A 20,369-nucleotide genomic window follows, 5' to 3' on the forward strand; every position below is an offset into this window, starting at 1 on the left:
GACTTCCGCCAGACCGAGCAAAAATCGAAAAGGTAGCTCGCTCTGTTTCTGGACGCAGGTCAGTCGCTTCCACCACAAGCTCGTCGCGACGCATGAGAGCGGAGGCTGAACGGGCGGCGTTGATGGCGCGCGCAGCATCTTTAGCGGAGAAGCAAGCTCTTGAATGGGAAGAGGCCCGACTGCAGGTCCAAGAGGCCCAACTGCAGGCCCAACGGGCCCAGGTGCAGGCAAAGAAAGAACAGCTGGAGATAAAAACAGCTATCGAGGTCTCAGACGCCAGGTTGAGTGCGTACGAAGATTATGAAGGCTCACGGGATGGCGGGAGCCACTGCCAGTCAACGTTGTCACAGAGTTGGATCCAGGGCACCTTCAAGAGTTACAACAGAGCCCGAAGGCAATCCCCTGGCATTACAGCGTGGAAGAGTGGCCTCTCCACTAACAGGAGCACGTGATGCTACCCCAGACGTCAGACGGTCTTGACTAGACCCTGCTGATGACCACCAGAGGCCTGAAGACACAGGGAGAAGCCTATACCGAGTGATGCAACGTCAGAACGAAATTACAGAGATGCTTGTAAAACAACAGAATCTGTTTCGACTCCCTCAAAGAGACATACCAGTGTTCCAAGGCGACCCACTCAAGTATAAGCCCTTCATCAGATCCTTTGAACAAGCCATTGACTCCAAAACAGAGAGCAGCAGTGATAAGTTGTACTACCTGGGACAGTACACCAGTGGTAGACCACAAGACCTGGTCAGAAGCTGTGAACACATGAGACCGGACCGGGGATACATAGAAGCCAGGAAGTTGCTGCAGGAGCACTATGGTAACGAGCTGAAGATAGCCACTGCATATATTGAAAAGGCTACCAAGTGGCCACAGGTCAGATCGGAGGACGGAGAGGCATTGAACGCATACGTTCTTTTCCTCATAGGATGTCGCAACACCATGGAGGATGTTGAATTCATGGAAGAGATGGACAATCCTACGACTATGAGAATCATCATCTCTAAGCTTCCTTACAGGATGAGAGAACAATGGAGAAGAACAGCCTTTGAGATAATGGAGAGACGGAAAAGTAGACTTAGTGAATTTCATAGACAAACAGGCTAAAATTGCTGGGGACCCATTGTTTGGAAACATCCAGGATGTCAGCCCGACTACTGATGGAAGAGTGAAAGCCAAGCCTGTTGAATCAAAGACTCTCAGGAAAGGTGGTTCCAGGGGAAGCAGCTTTGCAACTATCGTCACTCAGGCCGAGGAAGAAAGGCCCCAGAACTCCTCTACCAAAAGGAGCAGCACAGGGACGTCTGCTGATGCCTTTCAGAAGCCATGCTTATTCTGCCAGAAGAATCATACATTGGATTTCTGCAGCGACATCAAAGCACAGCCACATAAGGACAGAATCGAATTCCTGAAGTGCAACGGCCTATGTTTTGGATGTCTCTCTCAGGGGCACCTGAGTAGAAACTGTAAGCAAAGAACAACATGCAGAGAGTGCACTCGGAAACATCCCAGTCTGCTGCATATCCATAAAGAAGAACAAGTCCCGAAGAAGAGTGAAGAAAACAATACCGACGAGACGGTTGTTTCAAGTGCTCTGGTGTCGCTAGAACCAGAGACTTGTGGACTTACTGGGGCCGGTGACAGTGATTGTATTCTTGCCATCGTACCAGTAAGGATCAAGCCTAAGAGGAGTGAGAAGGTTGTGGAGACTTACGCCTTCATGGATCCAGGTAGTTCAGCAACGTTCTGCACAGAATCACTCATGCGACAGCTGAACGTTAGAGGCAGAAGAACAGAAATCCTATTACGCACCATGGGTCATGAGAAGGCAATGCAAAGTTATATCCTGTCAGACCTAGAAGTGTGTGGACTTGGAGAAGGACTTCATAGACCTGCCTAATGTTTTCACACAGAGGGAGATTCCTGTTAGAATAGGGAACCTAGCCCTGCAGAAGGATGTGGATAGATGGCCTTACCTAGAAAAGGTGCGTCTCCCATACATTGAAGCAGAAATTGGCCTATTAATTGGAACCAATGCCTACAAAACTATGGAGCCATGGCAGGTGATAAACAGCAAGGATGACGGACCCTACGCCGTCAGGACAGCCCTTGGATGGGTAGTCAATGGACCGGTAAGGAGAGATGATGGCAACAAGTCGAACAAGGAGGAACGACAAAATGTCACAGTTAATCGCATCTCGATCGCAAGCATCGAAGAGCTGTTGATACAGCAGTTCAACGCAGACTTCTCAGAACGCAGCTGTGAGGAAAAGACAGAGATGTCACAAGAAGACCATCAGTTCATGGATTTGATGACAAGGTCTACACAGTTCATTGATGGCCACTATCACATTGGTTTGCCACTGAGAAGACAGACCGCGAAGATGCCGAACAATCGCTGCATAGCAGAGCAACGCGCCATCAGTCTAAAGAGAAAGCTGAACAAGAACCCTGACTTTCACGAAGACTACAAAGACTTCATGAGAAACATCATAGCGAAAGGCTATGCTGTAAAAGTGCCCGAAGAACAGTTGAACAGAGACGATGGAAGGGTCTGGTACATTCCTCATCACGGGGTGTATCACCCAAAGAAGAAAAAGATCCGTGTAGTGTTTGACTGCGCCGCCTCATTCAAAGGAACTTCACTGAATGACCAGCTGCTTCAAGGTCCTGATCTTACTAATACCCTCATTGGCGTCTTGACTAGGTTTAGACAAGAGCTCGTTGCCATGATGGCAGACATAGAATCAATGTTCTACCAAGTCAGAATCCCTGATGAAGATGCTGATCTTCTGCGTTTCCTTTGGTGGCCAGATGGCGACGTTAGTCAAGCGATGGTGGAATGTAGAATGGCCGTACACTTGTTTGGAGCCACATCATCTCCCAGCTGTGCAAGCTACGCTCTCAGAAAAACTGCAGAAGATGGCAAAGGCAAAGCACCATCAGAGGCCGTGGAGACAATCTTCAGAAACTTTTATGTCGACGACTGTCTGAAGCCCGTGTCAACAGAAGACGATGCCATCGCACTGTCAAGAGACCTTAGAACTCTGTGTTCGAATGGAGGATTCCATCTGACTAAGTGGATAAGCAACAGCAGAGCAGTTCTAGCTTCTATCCCAGAAAAGGAAAGAGCCACTGAAGTCAAAGATCTGGACCTGAGCCACGATGTCCTTCCTATCGAGAGAGCTCTTGGTGTACAATGGTGCATCGAGTCAGACACGTTCAACTTCAGGATAATGGTGAACGAAAGACCATCCACAAGACGAGGGATTCTCTCCGTGGTCAGTTCCATCTACGACCCTCTCGGATTCCTGGCACCACTCATTCTGCCGGTGAAGCTGATGCTACGAGAGCTGTGTAGAGACAAGAGAGGATGGGATGAAGATATCCCAGAAGGTCAAGCTCAGAGATGGCACAGATGGCTGACAGATTTGCAACAACTTTCTAGCTTCAACGTCAGTAGATGCATCAAGCCCGCGAGTTTTGGAGTTACAAGGACGGCTCAACTACATCATTTCTCGGATGCCAGTGAGGACGGCTATGGCACGGCTACTTACCTCTTGCTGACAAATCAACAGGGCCAGAAACATTGTGCCTTCCTCATGGGGAAATCCAGGGTGGCTCCGCTGAAGCAGGTCACCATCCCGAGACTGGAATTGACGGCAACAGTTAAAGTTGACCAGGTGATGCGTAAAGAGTTACAGCTCCCATTAGAAGAATCTGTCTTCTGGACGGATAGCACGACAGTGCTGAAGTATATAGAGAATGAGAAGATACGCTTCAAGACCTTCGTAGCAAACAGAATCTCATCCATTAGAGAAGCTACACAACCATCTCAATGGAGGTATGTAAACACCTCATTAAACCCAGCAGATCAAGCCTCACGGGGATTGAAGGCTGAAAACTTCACGAGGAGCGAAACTTGGATACAAGGCCCAAGTTATCTGCTGGAAACAGAGAGATCATGGCCAGAAAGACCAGATATGCCAAGTCAGATTGCTGAAGACGACGTCGAAGTCAAGAGATCAGTCACAGTAAATCTCATAAATACGAAAGAGAACTTCGACACAGTGAACAAGCTTGTTAACCATTTCTCAGGATGGCACCAGTTGAGGAAAGCAGTTGCATGGTTCCTAAGGTTGAAAGAGTTGCTGCTACACCGGAGCAGTAAGAGAAAAGAGTACCGAGCCACTATCAGTCAGTCTGAAAGTAACCCTGATAAGCAGAGAATGCTTCTACAGCAGTACATGCATCAGCACAAGACCACATTGGGCAAGAATTCACTGACCGTGGAGGATTTGGCCAAGGCTGAGAAGGAGATAGTTCGCTTCAGTCAAAGACAAAGATACCCAGAAGAAATCGAAGCTCTACAGCAAAATACTCCAATCAAGAACGGTAGTCATATCTACAAGCTGGACCCTACACTGCAAGATGGAGTACTGAGGGTGGGAGGGAGACTAAACAAATCTGCTATGCCAGAGGAGGCCAAGCATCCTGCTATCCTTTCTAAGGACCTCCGGGTTGCTACTCTCATTCTTCAGCATATACACCAGAGTATTGGACACAATGGGAGGAATCACGTGCTTGCGAAGCTAAGACAAAGATACTGGATTCCAGGAGCTAATTCCGTAATAAGAAAAATACTCTGAATGCATTGTTTGCAGACGGTTACACGACCCTGGAAAGACCGATCACAAAGCTCTGCCTGCTACAAGAAGTAGCGTGAAAGGTTCCTGAACGAAAAAAGTGGGAATTTTATTGTAAATATGTTGAATTCATTAGTTTATGACTCTTAATGTTTGAGTAATTGATATGCTTCATGTGCCTAGTCAATTAGGGGCCGGAATGTAAGAGCCATAAAAGCTTAAGAAAATACTTTAAAATAGTGGCTAAATGGCATAATACAGTTAATTTACCTGACCGACTTATTGTATTAAGAAACCCCCTATTTTCTTGCTCCAGTAGTATAGTCCGACACCCCCTTCATTCTTGCCACAATGGAACAGTCCCTAAGCCACACATGGGTGCAGCCATTTTACAGTTTAAACTGCACGTGGTGAAAGAGGCAGAAGCTGTGAGGTTTGGAGCAGTACAGTTTTTGACCGTGTTCGTTTATACGTGTTTGCTTTGTAATTCCGTTTGTTAAGTGTTATAGTAAACAGTTTAAAAGACAAAGCTACGTTTGGGAACGTTTTATTTCGACACGCGTCTACTCGTTGTTAAAGGCCCCACAGCTCAGTGGCCTGCCTGTTTGGAAACTAAGAAGCGCCACTACAGAGGCCATTGGACTGATCATATCTGTGCTAGTCCTAGTTCAACTGGAGCTATCTACTGTACTCCCATTTCCCTGCCACCTTCTCATGTTCTTTTATATTCTTTGTTTTCAAATGCTTATCCAATTCCTTTATAAATGATGTTATAGTATTTGCCTCAATAGTTACTATTCCATTTTCTAATAACCCTCTATGTGAAAATGTTTCTTCTATTTTCCCCTCTATTTTTCTATTGATAATCCTAAACCTATGTCCCCTTGTTAGTGACTTGGCAGCCAGTAAGAACAATGATTCACTATTTACCCTTTTGTAGTATTGAATGTCTCCTTAGAACGCCTTTATTTTCCCTGTTTGAGCGGGAAAGGCCCAATTTTTTGAGCCATTTTCACAACTATAACATCTCATTCATCCCTTATTCCTGATTTCATTCGAGTGAATCTAGCTGTATTCTTTCCAAGGCCCAAATATCCTTCCTACAATGGGGTGTGAAAAATGCATGTAGTACAGTTCTCCCAATTGTGGCCTAACCAATGTCTTGTACAAATTTATCATCAGCTTCTTGCTTTTTTTATTTAGTGCCCTAGTGTATAAAACCCAGAATCTGATTTGCTTTTCTCTAGGAATTTCCATTTGAACTCCCACCTTTAAAGATATATGTATCTGCATTTCTAGTTCTCAGAGTCATAGGGCTGGATTTTCATTGAGGCGGTGGGTAGGAAGCGGGACTACAACTTTCGGGGTTGTAGTCCCGCCTCCATAGAGTTGTAGCCAACCCACACGATTTTGACTTGATTGACCTTGTTGTGCCCGCCCAGCGGGCTCAGCAGGCCAATTAAGGGCCAGCCGGCAACAGGTGACATCACAGATTGACATTTCATCTGTCAAGACTTTTGACAGATGAAATATCAGCATTTGACAGCTGTTAGAAGCGGTCAAACACTGACAATCAGTACTCCAAGTTAATTCCTTCCTATCAGGATGATTTAGAGATCTCTCCGGTACAGAAAGCTGAATGCTGCAATTTTTGACATTCTGCTTTCTGTGCCGGTGAGTTGAGGGACTCCCGAGACCTGAAGGAAGGAAGGCTGTAAAGATAAGTAAAACTTCTTTAAACACTTTAAACACACCAAACACACTTACCTCTGCACTCATGCACCCATCACTCACCTGAACACCGGACATCTCGAACCCTCCAAGCCCTTCAGCCCGACGGCCCACCTCGCTAACTTGGCGTGGTTTGGAGCCGTCGGGAATCCCATACTTCAAGAATGAAAATAGGGATTAGGCTAAAAACTGCCTGTTAACTTGGCACTAATCCCCTTCCCACCTCAGGGAGGAGGGTCCCAGTGCAGGTCGGGTACCCGCCTCCTTTGAAACTGGCATGGAGACGGGTTGGGGGCAGGATGGGTTCGTGCCCCCCGATTTTGGGATTTTAACCCCCCACACGCCTCCAATCCCACCTCCACAGCCCAATGAAAATCCTGCCCATAGAGTTATAGAGTTATACAGCACAGAAAGAGGCCCTTCGGCCCATCGTGTCCACGCCGGCCATCAAGCCCTGTCTATTCTAATCCCATTTTCCGGCACTTGGTCTGTAGCCTTGTATGCCATGGCGTTTCAAGTGCTCATCTAAATGCTTCTTGAATGTTGTGAGGGTTCCTGCCTCTACCACCCTTTCAGGCAGTGAGTTCCAGATTCCAACCACTCTCTGGGTGAAAAAGTTTTTCCTCAAATCCCCTCTATACCTCCTGCCCCTTACCTTGAAACTATGCCCCCTGGTTATTGACCTCTCTACTAAGGGGAAAAGTTCCTTTCTATCTACCGTATCTATGCCCCTCATAGAAACATAGAAGATAGGAGCAGGAGTAGGCCATTTGGCCCCTCGAGCCTGTTCTGCCATTCAAGGGGAGGGTTTAATCTAAAATGGCAGGGGGTTGGGAACCTGAACAGGGAGATAGAGGAAAGGAAATCAAGGGTTTAAATCAAACATGGCCACAGTAAATAATAATTCAAAAATGTGTAAGAGTGTTAAAGAAACAGGCCTGAAGGCCTTGTGTCTTAATGCGAGGAGCATTCGTAATACGGTGGATGAATTAGCTGTGCAAACAGAGGTAAACGGATATGATATGATTGGGATTACGGAAACATGGCTCCAGGGTGACCAAGGCTGGGAACACAACATTCAATATTCAGGAAAGTTAGGCAAAAAGGGAAAGGAGGTGGGGTAGCATTGCTGGTTAAAGAGGGGATTAACACAATTTAAAAAGGAAGGATATTAGCTCTGATGATGTGGAATCTGTATGGGTAGAACTGAGATATACCAAGGGGCAGAAAACATTAGTGGGAGTGGTATACAGACCTCCAAACAGTAATGCGGAGGTTGGGGATGGCATTAAACGGGAAATTAGAGACGCGTGCAATAAGGGCACAGCATTTATCATAGGTGACTTTAATCTACATATAGATTGGGCTAACCAAATTAGTAATAATACTGTGGAGGAGGAATTCCTGGAGTGTATACGAGATGGTTTCCTGGACCAATATGTTGAGGAACCAACTAGAGATCAGGCCATCTTAGACTGGGTATTGTGTAATGAGAAAGGATTAATTAGCAATCTTGTTGTGCGACACCCCTTGGGTCAGAGTGATCATAATACGATCGAATTCTTCATTAAGATGGAGAGTGAAGTAGTTGACTCAGAGACTACGGTCCTGAATTTAAATCAAGGAAACTACGATGGTATGAGGCGCGAGTTGGGTAGGATTGATTGGGGAATGTTACTCAAAGGGTTGACGGTGGATAGGCAATGGCAAACATTCAAAGATCTCATGGATGAACTACAGAATTTGTTCATCCCTGTTTTGCATAAAAATAAAACAAAAAAGGTGACTCAACCGTGGCTAACGAGGGAAATTAGGGATAGCATAAGATCCAAGGAGAAGACGTATAAATTGGCCAGAAAAAGCAGTAAACCTGAGGATTGGGAGCAGTTTAGGATTCAGCAAAGGAGGACAAAGGGATTAATTAAGAAGGGGAAAATAGAGTATGAGAGTAAGCTTTCAGGGAACATAAAAACTGACTGTAAAAGCTTTTATAGATCTGTGAAGAGAAAAAGATTGGTGAAGTCAAGCATAGGTCCCTTGCAGTCAGAATCAGGGGAATTTATAATGGAGAACAAAGACATGGCAGACCAATTAAATACATACTTTGGTTGTCTTCACAAAGGAGGACACAAATAAACTCCCAGAGATGTCGGGGAACATAGGGTCTAATGAGAGGAAGGAACTGAATGAAATCAGTATTTGTAGGGAAATGTTGTTAGGGAAATTGACGGGATTGAAGGCCGATAAATCCCCAGGGCCTGATAATCTACATCCTAGGGTACTTAAGGAAGTGGCCCTAGAAATAGTAGATGCATTGCTGGTCATCTTCCAAAATTCAATAGACTCTGGAACAGTTCCCATCGATTGGAGGGTAGCTCACTATTCAAAAAAGGTGGCAGAGAAAAAACAGGGAATTATAAACCGGTAAGCCTGACATCAGTAGTAGTGGGGAAAATGCTAGAGTCCATTATAAAAGATGTAATAGCAGAGCACTTGGAAAACAGTGACAGGATCGGACAAAGTCAACATGGATTTACAAAAGGTAAATCGTGCTTGACTAATCTACTGGAATTTGAGGATGTAACTGGTAGAATAGATAAGGGAGAACCAGTGGATGTGGTGTATTTGGACTTTCAGAAGGCTTTCGATAAGGTCCCGCATAAGAGATTAGTGTGTAAAGTTAAGGCACATGGGATTGGGGGCAAGGTACTGATTTGGATAGAGAACTGGTTGGCAGACAGGAAACAAAGAGTTGGAATAAACTGGTCTTTTTCCGAGTGGCAGGCAGTGCCAAATTGCCCAACCTGTCCAAATCGTACTGGTGACCCCAAATGGATGGCGACAAAACTGGTAAAGCCGACCATTGGCCTCAAAGGCTGTATAATTTTTGTCAGAGTCCTTTAACGGTACTTGATGATATGCGCTCTTTAAATCAAAAGTTGAAAAGACCTTGTATAGTTGGCAAGGTTATTGACCATGTCATCGATGCGTGGCAGTGGGTAGGCATCCAGGTCGGTATACTGGTTAATAGTTTGCGAGTAATCGATGCAAAGATGTTTCTTGTGTTGCTTCAGAGGATTTTTAACAATGACGACTTGAGCCCGCCAGGAAGATGAACATGGCTCAATGATACAGTCAGTTAGAAGGCGAGAGATTTCTGCCTCGATAAAGGCTCGATCATCTTGGCTGAAATGTCATGATTTAGTGACTATGGGCTTACATCGGGGGAAAAGATTGGCAAACAAGGAGGGCTCGTCGAGTGAAGCCGCCGAAAGTGCACAAAACGGTACTTTGGAAATAGTAAGCTCTGGCTTTGACCCTCCAAACTCGAAAGTGAGTGTGGTGTTGTTTCTGGAAATCCTGCCCCAGGAGCACATCACTGCATAGGTTCTTGAGCACCCCGAGCCGGGTGGAGAAATAAGTGCGGCCATTGAGAATAAGGTTGACAAGACAAAAGCCGGAAGAATTGGTGGTCAGTGTCGTCAGAGCCATTGTAATTTCCCTGTCCGAGGGGTAAATACAGAGTTTTAACTTACTGACAGCCCGCTCACTGATGAAGCTGTCAGAGCTGCATTAGTGTACTCAAAATGTGTCCATTTACCGAAACCTTCGTGGCTGCATGGGACAAACTTTGGGGAAAAACAGCTGTGATGGGAGGAGGGGCAGTTTTACCCTTGACAGCTGTAATCTTAGTCGTGGTTCTTGGGGGAGGAGCAGTTTTATGGATTGCAGCTGTAACCTTATTGGTGGCTCTTGTGGGAGGAGCAGTTTTATAGATAGTAGCTGCAAAACTAACAGGAGCTCTCGACTGGTATACATTAGAAAAGTGACCTTTCTTGCTGCAATGATTGCAGGTCACGTTACGAGCAGGACAAAATTTCCTATAATGGAATGCACAACCACAGAAGAAAAACTTCCTTCCAGATTGCCAAGATGCCGCTAGGGCAGGGTCGTCATCAGTGTAGGTTTCTAGGGTAGGGTGTGTAGTGTCCGAGGATCAATAATACTCAGACTGCAGGAGAACAATAAAACAGGTATTTACTGTACATACACAACAGGGTTGTCATCAGCCGGGTTGGAGTCGTCATCCGTGAGGGCTTCCGCCCGAGGCCTATCGAAGGAGTCACTAAAAGCGATAGCAGCAGCCCGTGCATGTGGTGAAAGATAGGTATCTGCATTCCTCTTTGCTAAGTCCAGAGAACATGCCTAGTCATGGGCAGCCTGTAACTTGAGGGTTTTAGTCTCCAACAGACGCTGACGTATGAAGGGAGACGCAATCCCATTAATAAAGGAATCACGAATTAACTTCTCCTGGTACTGCTCAGCTGTAACAGCTTCAAGGTTACAATCCTTGCTGAGCCTGCGAAGTTTCTGAAGGAATTCAAGAAAGAGTTGGATATATTTCTTAAGGCTAAAGGGATCAAGAGATATGGGGAGAAGGCAGGGACAGGGTACTGAATTTGGATGATCAGCCATGATCTCATTGAATGGCGGAGCAGGCTCGAAGGGCCGAATGGCCTACTCCTGCGCCTATCTTCTATGTTTCTATGTAAGTGATTCCCCGGGTTGTTGTCGAGTTGTGGCCAGTAGATGCCGAGAAAAAATTTCATTTGGGGACTTGACATATAGCTGCTGTAGTATTTGGATAGCGGCGTCATAGTCTACACAGTCTTCGATATAATCAAACACATGAGAGGATACGTAATTAGCAAGTATTTCTAATTTATCAGGAACATTTTCACCACACACCCTGAGGAAGTTGCTGAAAGTACGATACCAGCGTTTCCATACCTTAGCAGCTGTAAGTGAATTCGGGTCCAGGTCAAGATGGGCGGGTCTGAGTAGTTTCTCCATGATGGATCGATTACTTGTCTGAGTTCCCTTCTACACTTCGAGTCGTAGCTGGCTGTTCCCGAAATCACCCAAAGCGTGGAGTCGATATCAAGTTGATTAAATCGACGTAATAAAACTCACTTCGCACATGGTTTGAGCATAAAGCAAGGCTTTAATCAACTTGTTTCAGAACATGGAAGTCTAGTTGTATCCACTAGCTCCTTGTCTTACAAAATGTCCCTGGCAAGCTGGGGCCAACACCCGAGTATTTATACTCCTTGGACGGCGCCACCAGCTGGCCGTCCAGTGTTATTTCATAGGTAGTTTCTCGATGATGAGATTTATGACACTTTGTACCTTAATTTCTGAAACAAGTATCTTATGTGGCACCCGATCAATAGCTTCTCAAAATCCACGCACAACATCACGTTCCCTTTATCGATACACTCTGTGATTTCTTTAAATAAGTCAAGCCTATAACCGGCCCCTAATAAATCCATGCTGATTGTCTCTGATTAGACCATGCCTTTTTAAGAGTTCACAATTTGACACCATAATATGGATTCCAGGACTTTATCCACAACCATGGTAAGACTAACTGGCCAATACTTTGCTCATCCCTTTCCACTTACTTGATTAGGGTTGTAACATTTGCCATCCTCCAGATACAATTCCCACTTCCTAAGATTTTTGCTATCCCCTTCCCAACTGTGGTGTATGTAACCTGTTCCACCTTAAGAGAACTTAAGCCTGTTCCACCTTGAGATGTACTACTTTCTCTGGCTGCTGTATACGTAATACCGGTGGTGACCACCGGTATATAAGTACTGTGTAGTGATATTGTATTTAGTATAGTCCTGACCTCCAACTAGTAAAGACCTGTTGAACTTTATTCTTGTAGTCTGTGTCAGTAATTAAGTCTGTGTTCCAGTTGTATTAAGATTAACAGTGGCGACGAGTCCGATTCTTACCTTGCGGCAGTTTATATCCACGGCGGCTTCGTCCACAGAACGGGCGTCGAAGAGAGGCATCCACCCTCATCACCCTGCTGGAAGACACGTCGCGCGGCAGGCATCGAGAACCCGGAGTGCAGAAGACATCCTGAACTCGAAGCCTCCATCAACGGCAGTCAGCTATCTTCTTTCTACCTCGGTAGTGGGTAAGCCGGTCAGCGACGCGAGCAGAAAGTCGGCCGCGTTGGCTGTACAGACGGGGGGAGGAAGACGGAGGAATAAGGGCGGTGAGATCGATCGCGGCTGGTGATAAGGGCCGGGCCGCTTTCGGGCCAAAAAGGCGCAGCGTCTGGGGGGACTGAAGGTGCGAGAGCCGCGGTGAAGGCGAACGCAGCCGGTGCTAATAACCGGACTGCAAGGCGCGACATCGGGGAAGCGCGAATGCCCGAGGGAGCCGCGGTGAAGCGGAGACAGCGTCGGGGGAGTTACTAACCGCTGGGAAAGGGGAGCAGCAGCGGCACGCCAAACGCCATTGCAGCCAGTGGGTGAAGACCGCCAAGCGTGGGAAAACCGCCATTTTGTAGGCGGAGGACGAAGACAAGAGCGGGAAGCCGCCATCTTGGGATAAAATAATTGCAACGATGCCTAAACATGGGAACATTGATACCTTTGATGGCAACATCGAAGATTGGGCCATGTATGTAGAACGCATACAAAATTATTGTAAAGCAAATAAAATCCCAGATGCAGAGAAAGCACTAACGTTATTGAACTTAATGGGTGCGAAGACATACAGGCAATTGAAACACCTTTTATCACCAGATGAACCGGCGGATAAGACGTTCGAGGAGATTGTTACTGTCCTGAAAAATCATCTAAACCCCACGCCGCTGATGCTAGCGGAACGATTTAAATTTTACAGCAGAAGGCAGCTGAAGGATGAAAGCAATGCTGAATATTTAATGGAATTGCGTAAGCTAGCAAAGTACTGTCAGTTTGGAACGGGACTAACAGACGCGCTAAGAGATAAATTTGTGTGTGGGTTATTAAAAGAAGATACACAAAAGCGACTGCTCGAGGAGAATGAGCTGACGCTTGAGAAAGCGGTCACTATGGCAGCAGCACACGAAGCCGCAGTGAGAGGCACGGCAGTAATGCAGCTACGGTCACCGGAACACAGTACAAATAAATTGGGTTTGAGTACTGTAAAATGTTATCGTTGTGGAAAGACAACACACGATCAGAACCAGTGTTGGTTTAAAAACCAAGAATGCAGAACGTGTGGCAGGCTTGGCCACATAGCTAAAGTATGCCGGTCAGGAAAGAAGACCAGCAACAAAAAGTCACCGCAAGGAAAATACATAAAGGTGCACAAGGTGACAAAGACCAGTTCGAACGAACAGAAGTCAGATTCAGACGCTAGCAGTAATGAACTGGGTAGCTTAAGAGTACACAACGTTGGTAAGGATGCAGATCTCCAGACAATTTGGGTCACTCTTCAGATAGCAGGAGTCCAAGTAAAGATGGAATTGGACACTGGATCGGCATTGACGGTCCTGAATAAGAAAGATTACAAAAGGTTATTCCAACATATTCCCCTACGGGATACGGAGATTATATTGAAAACATACACGGGGCAAAGAGTGTACCCCATCGGAAAGATAGAGGTAAAAGTGGTCCACAAGGGCAAAGAAAGCCAAGTAATGGACTTATATGTGCTACCTGAAGGAGGTCCACCACTACTGGGATGGGAGTGGATTAGGAAAATGAATATGGACTGGCACTCCTTAAAAGCACTAACGGTAGATTCTGGGGAAACAGATGTCAAACCTAAACGATTGTCCAAAATATTGGATGATGCTAAAGAGGTGTTCCAGCAAGGACTGGGAACACTGAAAGGAATTACGGCAAACATCAAGATTGATGAACATGCACAACCAAAATTTTTCAAAGCCAGACCGGTACCCTATGCAATACGACCTACTGTAGAAGCGGAACTGGAAGCGCTAGAACGTTCAGGTGTACTGTCTAAGGTAGATTGGAGTGAGTGGGCTACACCCATTGTTCCCGTTATGAAACGTCCTTCGAGCAACAAGCCAGGAGAACCAGGGAAGGTTCGCATCTGTGGAGATTTCAAGATCACCGTTAATCCGGTGCTTCACACGGTGCAGTATCCGCTTCCGCGGATTGAGGATATTTTTGCTTCGTTGTCTGGCGGGAAACACTTCATCAAGATAGACCTGGCGCAGGCGTACTTGCAGATGGAGGTTGAAGAAGAGTCACGCCAGTACCTCACGATCAACACGCATAGAGGTTTGTACCGGTATAATAGGCTGGTTTTTGGAGTTGCATCGGCTCCGGCAATTTGGCAGAGGGCCATGGAGCAGGTATTACAGGGAATTCCAGGCATACAATGTTACCTGGACGATATTCTGATTACAGGTGATGGTGATGAAGAACACCTCGCAAACTTGGAACTGGTGCTCAACAGACTGAAAGAGTATGGACTTAGAGTTAATTGGCAGAAATGAGAGTTCTTTCAGAAGCGGATCTCGTACTGTGGTCATGTCATTGACCGGGAGGGGCTTCATAAGTCTCCTGACAAGATAGAGGCAGTTGTAAAGGCTCCCGCTCCGGATAATGTCTCAGTTGAGGTCGTTTCTGGGATTGATTAACTATTACCATAAGTTTCTACCGAATCTATCCACGGTACTGCACCCGCTGAATGCTCTTTTACAGAAGGGGGTACCATGGGAATGGAGCAAAAACTGTAAGAAGGCATTTCGCAAAAGCAAAGAATTGATCACCTCAGAGGAAGTGTTGGCTCGCTTCAACCCGACACTGCCTATTCGGTTGGCTTGTGATGCTTCTCCATATGGTATTGGGGCAGTACTCTCAAGTTGCCAAATGGCACGGAAAGGCCAGTCGCGTTTGCATCCAGATCATTGACCTCCGCTGAGCGCAACTATGTGCAGATCGATAGGGAGGCTCTCAGCCTTGTATGGGGAGTGAAGAAGTTTAATCATTACCTGCAGGGCCAAAAATTCACACTTCTGACAGACCATCAGCCATTGGTATCCATTTTTAACCCTAAGAAGGGTGTTTCGGTGATGACAGCACAGCGACTCCAGAGATGGTCCCTTTTCCTAGGGGCACATCAATATCAAATAGAATTCAAAGGTACAAAGCAGCATGGCAATGCTGATGGGCTGTCGTGCCTGCCACTACCTGAAGCAGAAGAGACGACGAAAGTTGACCCTGTTGAGTTATTTCATTCGACCATCATCGAGTGTTTACCAGTCACCAATGCAAGTATTGAAAGAGAAACCAGGAACGACCCGACACTGTCCCGAGTTTACGAGGTGACAGTGAAGGGATGGCCAACACATGGTGATCCTCTGTTACTGGCATTCTCGGCAAGGCGAGACCAGCTGTCCGTCTGCCATGGTACTTTGATGTACGGGACAAGAGTGATTATTCCTCCCAAGTTACGGGAAAGAGTTCTAAAGGAACTGCATGAAGGTCATCTGGGGGGGAGTTAAGATGAAAAGTCTTGCTAGGACTTATGTATGGTGGCCAGGCATTGACCAACAGATAGAGGAGTTGACAAAAAGCAGCGCTGGGTGCCAAAAAGTGCAAAATGCACCTCCGATCGCACCGCTACACCCATGGGAATGGCCTTCAGCCCCATGGCAACGCGTACATATTGACTTTGCTGGTCCATTCATGGACTCCGTGTTCCTAATTGCGGTGGACGCACATTCCAAATGGCCAGAAGCAATCAAGATGAATACCACTACTTCAGAAAAGACAATTGCGGTGTTCAGAACAATATTCGCAAGGAACGGATTGCCAGAACAGATATGTTCGGACAACGGACCACAGTTCGTGTCGGAAGAATTCCAAAAATTCTTAAAGAAGAATGGGGTGAAACATTATACCTCTGCCCCATATCATCCGGCGACAAACGGGTTGGCCGAGAGATTTGTCCAAACATTCAAAAAGGCAATAAAGGCCATGAACGATGATCAGATTCCGTTACAACACAAGGTGGACAATTTCCTAATGGCATATCAAAACGCCGCTCATGCAGTGACTAACCAAAGTCCTGCCATGATGTTTTATAACAGGAGGTTGCGGTCCAGGTTGGACTTGTTAAAGCCAAATGTGTGGAGGGAAGTGGAAAACAAACAGTTCCGGCATATTAATAACAAGTCCACTCGAAGTTTCGACGTAGGACAACCAGTGTTGGCAAGGGGCTATGGAAACGAAAAATGGCAGTCCGGAACAATTCGGGCCAGACAAGGACCTCTGATGTACACAGTAGATATTGGTAACAATGTGATAAGGCGTCATGCGGATCAACTGGTAGAATCAAGAGCAAGGGTCGAACCCACAGTTGCGACAGAGACAACTGTGGAAGACGTTAATGAACCTGAAGCATCTACCTCGGCAGGGACTGTACCTGATGATGACGTCCAATACATAGGAAACCAACAAGAAGAGTCACCTCAGCAACAAGAATCAGAGACCCCTGAAAGGCGTTATCCAAACCGAATCAGAAGGCCTCCTGAGAGACTGAACCTTTGAACTGTTTATACCTGAAGTTATATATGTATATATGTTATTATGTTATGTTAAATGGGGATATGACTGTTAAGCTAAAAAGGGAGGATTGTGGTGTATGTAACCTGTGCCACCTTAAGAGAACTTAAGCCTGTTCCACCTTAAGAGATGTACTACTTTCTCTGGCTGCTGTATACGTAATACTGGTGGTGACCACCGGTATATAAGTACTGTGTAGTGATACTGTATTTAGTATAGTCCTGACCTCCAACTAGTAAAGACCTGTTGAACTTTATTCTTGTAGTCTGTGTCAGTAATTAATCTTAATACAACTGCAACACACAGACTTAACACCAACCTCCTCTGTTGGACCGCTTGCGACCTTTGTAAGATTGTTTCTGAATATTGTTCCTTTGTCTCGGAGCTCAGGGCAAAGTAATCCAGACAGTAGCGTAACTTGAGTCTGCTGGTTGTCCTTCACGTTCTAAGCACAAAGTATCCCCGAGTAATTAAATGTCTGATTTTGTTGTTTTCCCAGTCCAGTCTGAAAACATTGCACAACAGACCCTGAAAAGTAGCAGTGTTTTATAGCTTATTGTATTTCAACCATAATTTGCTAAGCAGAAGCACCCTATCAAGTTGACCCTTTGTTTAGGATTTTGCTGGTCTTTTACTGTTATTGTTTGTCTGGCTGCAGACGTGGGTTGTCTCGTAGGGCTGCCTTCGGGGCTGGAGGATGAGGGGGAGCAGAAGCAGCTGCCAGAAGAGGGAGGAGGAGGAGGAGACTGCGCAGGAAGCCATACCCACAGCGCATATTCAGGGAATACTCTCGTATATTAACTTTACTCAGGATCACTGTAAGAGGCGCCTTCACTTCTCCAAGGAGGCTGTCAGATATGTCACCTGCTGCACTCAAGCCTCGAACCAGGGCATGGACAGCAACTGTCTCCGGCTCTAACTTACTCCACATGGATTCCAACTGAAATGCCACCCTTCGTGTTTTGGATCCACCCAGGACTACAGATGTCTCCAAGATATTTAGCGTTCCTCGAACCACTGCTCTCGCCGTATCCTGAGATCCACGCTGAATGCCATGCGACGCCACATGAACACTCTCGACCTCTATCTTCAGCAGCACTGGCTCACTATCTCAAAGCTGTCCTGGTCCGCAGTTCCACTTCATCCTTCGCCTCATTCGGCGCTTTAACAAAAAACTTTTTTTCTTCCTTTCAGGTGTCAAGGATCGCAAGCTTCAACAACTCTTGGACACCAATACCTCTCTGGAACCTTCTTCCCCTTCACTTTCCTCTGACCCCATCTCTTCTCCCAATCTCACCCCCCGTCGCATTTTCACTATCCCCTCTGACCTTCCCCTCTCTGACCCCGAACGATCAGTCCTTAGCAAAGGCCTGAGCTTCATCCTCTTACGCCCCATCTCAATTAATTTCAAGCTCGGCACGATGCTGAGCTCTTCTTCCGCCGCCTTCGTCTCCATGCCCAGTTTTTGGCCAGGAGTCTTCCCCCCGCACGGCTGACCCTTCCTCCAGGTTTCAGAATTCTCATTCTACCTGGACCCCTCCCTCTGGCCTCAACCTCTCTAGATCTTTTCATTGCAAACTGCCAGCAGGACATCAGCCATCTCAATTTCTCTGCTCCCCTCACTCACTCCAACCTACCTCCCTCTTAACTTGCAGCACTCCATTCTCTCAGATCCAACCCCAACATTGTCATTAAACCTGCTGACAAGGGTGGTGCTGTTGTTGTTTGGTGAACTGACCTCTACCTGTTACGGTACGGTGATGGACCCAAGTGCAGGCAGACAACCGGAGGCTTGAGATGGCGTAAAACTCAAAAGATGCTTCTTCAGAAGGCTCCACAAACACAGGGTGAGACCCGAGACTGCGCAAAACCCAAAAGAAGCTTTTCCAGAAGGTTTCCCAAAACACAGGGTGAGACCCGAGACTGAGCAAAACCCAAAAGTAGCTTCCCAGAAGGTTTCCCAAAACACAGGGTGAGACCCGAGACGGAGCAAAACCCAAAAGAAGCTTTACCAGAAGGTTTCCCAAAACACAGGATGAGACCCGAGACTGAGCAAAACCCAAAAGTAGCTTCCCAGAAGATTTCCCAAAACACAGGGTGAGACTCAAGACTGAGCAAAACCCAAAAGAAGCTTTACCAGAAGGTTCCCAAAACACAGGATGAGCAGAGAGCTGTGACTTGCAGGCATGAGAACTCAAGACTGAGCCCAGAGGACAGGAAACAGGAAGCTTAAATAACAGGCCTGATTGGTCACGTGACACAATTATTCAAATGAGACACAGGAGAGCCAAGTACTTTAATGAGGCACAGGTGAGGAGAGAGGTCCAGAGGCATGGCAGCAGTGTACTGAGGCATCCAAAACCGCCCTCTGGCGGCCAGCAGAGGAACATGTAGCTGGGGCCCTGACACTACCGAGCAGAGGCTAAACGCCAACTCTCCGACACCTCCTCCTACCTCCGCCTGGACCATGACCCCACTACCGAATATCAAGCCACCGTTTCCAAGACCATCACTGACCTCATCTCCTCTGGAGATCTTCCCCCAACAGCCACCAACCTCATAGTTCCCCAACCCCGCACAGCCCGCTTCTGCCTCCTTCCCAAGATCCACAAACAGGACTGCCCCGGTAGACCCATCATTTCAGCCTGTTCCTGCCACACGGAACTTATCTCTTCCTATCTCGACTCTATTTTTTCTCCCCTTGTCCAGCCGCTTCCCAGCTACATTCGCAACTCTTCCGACACCCTCCGCCACTTTAACAGTTTCCAGTTTCCTGGCCCCAACCGTCTCCTTTTCACTGTGGACATCCAATCCCTCTACATCGCCATCCCCCACCAGGACGGCCTTAGGGCGCTCCGTTTCTTCCTTGAACAGAGGCCCAACCATTCACAGCAAGCCCACTGACTCCCACAGCTACCTGGACTACACTTCCTCCCACCCCACTTCCTGTAAGGACTCTATTCCATTCTCCCAGTTTCTTTGTCTCCGCCGCATCTGCTCTGATGATGCCACCTTCCATACCAGTGCTTCCGACATGTCTTCCTTTTTCCTCAACCAAGGGTTCCCCTCTACTGTGGTTGACACGGCCCTTGACCGTGTCCGTTCTATTTCCTGCACTTCTGCTCTCACCCCTTCCCCTCCCTACCGGAACCACGATGGGGTTCCGCTTGTTCTCACCTTTCACCCCACCAGCCTCCACATTCAACGGATCATCCTCCGCCATTTCCGCCAGCTCCAGCGTGATCCCACCACCAAACTCATCTTCCCCTCACCTCCCCTTTCAGCATTCCGTGGGACTGCTTCCTCCGCGACACCCTGGTCCACTCCTCTATCACCCCCAACACCCCTTCCCCTCCACCTGGCACCTTCTCGTGCAAGCGCAGGAGATGCAACACATGCCCTTTTACCTCCACCCTTCCCATTGTCCAGGGCCCCAAATGCTCCTTCCAGGTGAAACAGCGATTTACTTGTACTTCTTGCAATTTAGTATACTGTATTTGCTGCTCATGATGCGGTCTCCTCTACATTGGGGAGACCAAACGCAGATTGGGTGAACACTTTGCGGAACGCCTTCGTTCAGTCTGTAAGGGTGACC

The 20,369-nt window shown here is 46.9% G+C and overlaps 1 protein-coding gene across 2 annotated transcripts in view; it reads left to right on the forward strand.

The window, feature by feature from the left end:
• ctbp1 (C-terminal binding protein 1) overlaps positions 1-20,369 on the forward strand; it is a 346,678-nt gene that overhangs the window by 32,947 nt on the left and 293,362 nt on the right. The gene's annotated exons all lie outside the window — the stretch shown is intronic.

This window comes from Somniosus microcephalus, chromosome 2 (genome assembly GCF_052327205.1).
Source record: "Somniosus microcephalus isolate GS21.2 chromosome 2, FLI_Smic_1.0, whole genome shotgun sequence".
NCBI lineage: Eukaryota > Metazoa > Chordata > Chondrichthyes > Squaliformes > Somniosidae > Somniosus > Somniosus microcephalus.